Source organism: Semicossyphus pulcher, unplaced genomic scaffold (genome assembly GCF_022749685.1).
Source record: "Semicossyphus pulcher isolate SPU_LCO1_2020_fin unplaced genomic scaffold, fSemPul1.0.p SCAF_10, whole genome shotgun sequence".
NCBI lineage: Eukaryota > Metazoa > Chordata > Actinopteri > Labriformes > Labridae > Semicossyphus > Semicossyphus pulcher.
The window spans coordinates 19465190-19471067 of NW_027211604.1; positions in this window are offsets into that span (position 1 = coordinate 19465190).

Consider the following 5878-nt stretch of genomic DNA (forward strand, 5'->3'; position numbering starts at 1 on the left):
TGGGTGAATGATGCCATCTGCGTTTTATCAGCAGACAATTTCCTCTCTCTCTGCCCCTCACGTGTTCATTTAGCTCTCGCGCAAAGGGTCTACTGACAAACACATGCTCAGCGAAGAGTCTGAGAGAGAGAGAGAGGGGCCTGCTTATGCCATTGTCTTGTTTTTAAGGTTATGTATTCTTTTAATATTTTCAAATATATCCCCCTTCCGTCATTCTGTGGGAAACACAGGGGTGGATGTAAACAGCAACTTGACTGGTTGGCGACAGCATACAGCTGCATTGTTTTTCCTTGATGGAAGAGAAAATAAGAGAGGATAACAAGGCTGCTTTAGATTTTGCTGATCAAAATTTCAACCTCAATACATTTAAGTTTTGATATTGATTCACACCTGTGACATCCTAGTAAAGTTTCCAAAAATGTCTGTGGACCAGGGACGATGGAGGGCTGTCATGGCAGCCAATGTATCAAAATTCATAAGACTTAATTACACCGCGTTCCAAATTATTACGCAAATTGTATTTAAGTGTCATAAAGATTACATTTTTTGTTTTTCAATTAAACTCATGGATGGTATTGTGTCGCAGGGCTCTTTGGATCACTGAAATCAATCTCAGACACCTGTGATAATTAGTTTGCCAGGTGAGCCCAATTAAGGAAAAACTACTTAAGAAGGGCGTTCCACATTATTAAGCAGACGACCATTTCCAAGCAATATGGGAAAGAAAAAAGATCTCTCTGCTGCCGAAAAGCGTGAAATAGTTCAATGCCTTGGACAAGGTATGAAAACCTTAGATATTTCACGAAAACTTAAGCGTGATCATCGTACTGTTAAGAGATTTGTGGCTGATTCAGAGCACACACGGGTTCGTGCAGATAAAGGCACAATGAGGAAGGTTTCTGCCAGACAAAAACATCGGATTAAGAGAGCAGCTGCTAAAATGCCATTACAAAGTAGCAAACAGATATTTGAAGCTGCTGGTGCCTCTGGAGTCCCACGAACATCAAGGTGTAGGATCCTCCAGAGGCTTGCAGTTATGTGTAAACCTTCCATTCGGCCACCCCTAAACAATGCTCACAACCAGAAATACATGAAGACTAATTTTCAAACAGTCTTGTTCACTGATGAGTGCCGTGCAACCCTGGATGGTCCAGATGGATGGAGTAGTGGACGGTTGGTGGACGGCCACCATGTCCCAACAAGGCTGCGACGTCAGCAAGGAGGTGGCGGAGTCATGTTTTGGGCCGGAATCATGGGGAGAGAGCTGGTCAGCCCCTTTAGGGTCCCTGAAGGTGTGAAAATGACCTCTGTAAAGTATGTGGAGTTTCTGACTGACCACTTTCTTCCATGGTACAAAAAGAAGAACCGTGCTTTCCGTAACAAAATCATCTTCATGCATGACAATGCACCATCTCATGCTGCAAGGAATACCTCTGCATCATTGGCTGCTATGGGCATAAAAGGAGAGAAACTCATGGTGTGGCCCCCATCCTCCCCTGACCTCAACCCTATTGAGAACCTTTGGAGCATCCTCAAGCAAAAGATCTATGAGGGTGGGAGGCAGTTCACATCCAAACAGCAGCTCTGGGAGGCTATTCTGACATCCTGCAAAGAAATTCAAGCAGAAACTCTCCAAAAACTCACAAGGTCAATGGATGCAAGAATTATGAAGCTGCTATCAAATAAGGGGTCCTATGTTAAAATGTAACTTGACCTGTTAAGATGTTTTTGATTGAAATAGCTTTTGATTTCAGTAAATATGACCTCCTAATGCTGCAAATTCAAAAATACTGTTATCATTGTATATCATCATCATCATCATATACTGTATATGATTGAAATGTACAACACAAGCACAACAATTACGTATATTAATATTGACCGAAACAAATGCTTACAAAAGATATCAAGCATCCAAAAATACCATAATCCACCACAAAGTATGTGTGGATTTACAAAACACTACAGCTTAAAGCCCTGGTTCTCAACTGGTGGATCGGGACCCATAAATAGGTCCTGGAGCTGTTTTCAGTGGGTCGTGGACGTGTGCTTGAAAGAAATAAGTTGTGGAGAAAAGTCTATACTGCGCTTTTATCTTGAAGGACGTGGTTTCCTATGACGTGCGTGCAGTTCAGTGTAGTTCATTCACACTCCATGTATTCGCTGATTGTGTAATCCCAGATACAGTTACATTTTCACACAATACAAACCAACCAATCAAATTGCACAATAATTAGCAATGGTCAACGGTCATCATCACTGGATCGTCATTACTTTTTTAAACTATTTGTGCGATATGAAAGCAAGGCAACTTCTGATTCATTTTTATATTGAACATTACAGATTGTCTGAGAGGGGACATGAAATTATTCCCTCTGTTCGTGACATGATGGGGAAAAAGAACAGGAGTAGTATGGGTAAAGATGGCAGCTCCCACCCTCCAGCTGAGTCTTAAAAACTCACTTACTTGAATTGGTATCTCCTTTCATCTGTTATCTGGGGATACATGACTTTAGGTTATTGTTTTGGATATTGCTTATCATCTCCTCTTGCTAGATGTTGCACAAACTGTCATGGCAAATTGGATACATGATTTAAAGGTGAGAGGAAACACATTAAAAGCTTGTACTACAGCAACTCAAAATGTAGCGCATCTATTTATTCAGTGTTCATCTAAAAATGCCATTCATTTGCCCTTATACTACAGTTGCAAGAAAAAGTATGTGAACCCTTTGGGATTACCTGGATTTCTGCATAAATTGGTCATAAAATGTGTTTAAGTCACAACAATAGACAAACACAGTCTGCTTAAACTAATACCACACAAACGATTATATGTTTTCATGTTTTTATTGAACACACCATGTAAACATTCACAGTGCAGGGTGGGAAAAGTATGTGAACCCTTGGATTTAATAAGTGGTTGACCCTCCTTTGGCAGGAATAACCTCAACCAAATGTTTACCATAGTTACATATCAGACCTGCACAACAATCAGGAGGAATTTTGGACCATTCATCTTTATAAAACTGTTTCAGTTCAGCAATATACTTGGGATGTCTGGTGTGAATCGCTCTCTTGAGGTCATGCCACAGCATCTCAATGGGGTCAAGGTCAGGACTCTGACTGGGCCATTCTGTTGTAGATTTACGTCTGTGCTTTGGGTCGTTGTCCTGTTGCATCACCCATCTTCTGCTGAGCTTCAATTGGAGGACAGATGGCCTTAAGTTCTCCTGCAAAATGTCTTGATAAAACTTGGGAATTCATTTTTCCGTCGATGATAGCAATCTGTCCAGGCCCTGAGGCAGCAAAGCAGCCCCAAACCATGATGCCCCCTCCACCGTATTTCACAGTTGGGATGAGGTTTTGATGTCGGTGTGCTGTGCCTTTTATTCTCCACACACAGCGTTGTGTGTTCCTCCCAAACATCTCAACTTTGGTTTCATCTGTCCACAGAATATTTTGCTAGTAGTGCTGTGGAACATCCAGGTGCTCTTTTGCAAACTTTAAACGTGCAGCAGTGTTTTTGATGAACTCCATTCTTGTTTAGTGTTTTACGTGTCTTAGATTCGCCAACAGAGATGTTAGCATGTCTTTAGCTGATACTCTTGGATTCTTCTTCACCTCCTTGAGCATTCTGCGCTGTGCTCTTACGGCCATCTTTACAGGACGGCCACTCCTAGGGAGAGAAGCAACAGCGCTGAACTTTCTCCATTTATAGACAATTTGTCTTAACGTGGACTGATTTGCTTTTAGAGATGCTTTTGTAACCCTTTCCAGCTTTATGCAAGTCAACCATTCTTAATCGTAGGTCTTCTGAGAGCTCTTTTGTGCGAGGCATGGTTCACATCAGGCAATGCGTCTTGAGAATAGCAAACTCAAAACTGGTGTGTGTTTTTTATAGTGCAGGGCAGCTTTAACCAACACACCCACTCTCGTCTCATTGATTGCACTCCAGGTTGGCTGACTCCTGACTCCAATTAGGTCTTGAAGAAGTCATTAGCCGAGGGGTTCACATACTTTTCCCACCCTGCACTGTGAATGTTTACATGGTGTGACTCAGATGAAGAATGTGAGGGAAATTCTCCTCCTGAAGATAATTTGTGAAGAACAAGCAAACTCAATGTTATGAATCACGTCTCTTTACTCACATTTTACATGCAGCATGGAGAGAAGCACAGCAGTTCTCTGAGTGAGAACCCCCTACCTCATCCTCAAACGGTACTCTTATCAGCCAACTCGCCCCCGTAAACGAGATAAGATAATCCTTCTTAAGCCGAGGGTCACAAAATAAACGTCATGAAATAAATTGCCCCCCATAAAACTTTAAATTTAGAAGAGTTACCCCCTTGATGATCCCCGGGAAATTCCCACAAGATCAAAACACATTTTATGACCAACATTTTATTTGCTCGAATGAGCAAAGGAGTACAAGTGATTTTAAAATAAGCACCAGAACATGTGAAACAAAACGGAAACATTGTGCTCAGTTTGTGATTCCAAAAGAATAGCCACACTCCCTTTGGTCCATCTTTAGAGGAATAAGCCTACAGCACCCCACCTTTCCCCATGTTATTGTTCACATTCCTGCAAACCCCCGGTTCCCTCCCAGCGACTGAGCAAAGCAGTCACAGGAAACATTCCACCTTAACAAGATTTTCAGACTGTCACAGCAGGTGAGAAGAGCTCTGTGTTTGGAGTTTGTACTGAAATTGAAAATAATAATTAACAGGTTGTTTGATTTGACCAATATTGGTGCAGATAAGGAAAAGTGAGCAGTAATTCCACAACAGAAATATGGCAAGAATTCCTGTCTTGTAATGAACTGGAATGACAAGTTTGGAATGAGACATTTTCATACAAAAAGTAGGCAAAATGATCACAAGCTCCCTGGAAGCATTTTGACCAGACCAATCTGGTAAGACTGGGCACAATACACTCAAAATGACTACAAAACCTTTAGTCTCTCATCCCCCGAAGTAACCTGTTCTTAACTGCAGCATGGGTAGGGGGTAGGGATGGACTGGATTAGGGGAGAGTGGGAGGCTGGTAAGGGATTAGAAGTCTTGTGCTTTTGTTTTGTTTTGTTTTGTGTAGGTTAGTTCTGTTGCAGCTGCACGGGGGTGCAGCGGTTAGCGCTGCTGCCTCACAGCTAGAAGGTTCCTAATTTGAATCCCAGTTTGGACGTAGGGGGCCTTTCAGTGTGAGGTTTGCATGTTCTCCCCATGCATGCCTGGGTTCCCTACGCATTCTCCAGCTTCCTCCAACAGTTCAAAGACATTCTCGTTAGGTTCATTAGTGACTCTTAAATTTCCCGTAGGTGTGAATGTGTGCGTGAAAGGTTGTCCGTCTCTGTGTGACGGCCCTGTGATTGATTTGCAATCAGTCCAGGTTGTAACTCCGCCTCTCGGCCAATGACAGCTCCAGCCCCACGTGACTCTGAACAGGATGAGTGGTGTAGATAATGGACAGATGGATGGAAGTACTGTTGCAGTAGATGTGTTGATGTATTTTTGTAATTTTCAAGTAAGAGGACAAATGTGTCATCATCAAACTGGACATACAGTCAATTATACTTTTTTGGAGTCATGAATGAGGAGCTTTATAGACCACAACCACCAGGCTGTAAACATGTTTATTTCTGCTGTAAAGTTGGGCATCTTAATTGGTTGGTCTATGGGGATTGAGTCTCTTTTGGGGCCACCCTCCAGTGGTGATTTGAGGAACTGCAATTCTGAGCATCTTCACCTTGGATTCAATTTTAAACTCCAAAAAACCCCCACTTATCATCAGCAAAGGGCAACAGATCAAAAGAAGATTCTGGACACAGAAAAAAAAAGCAAGAAGGAATGTTAAATCGTAAATGAATGACACATCG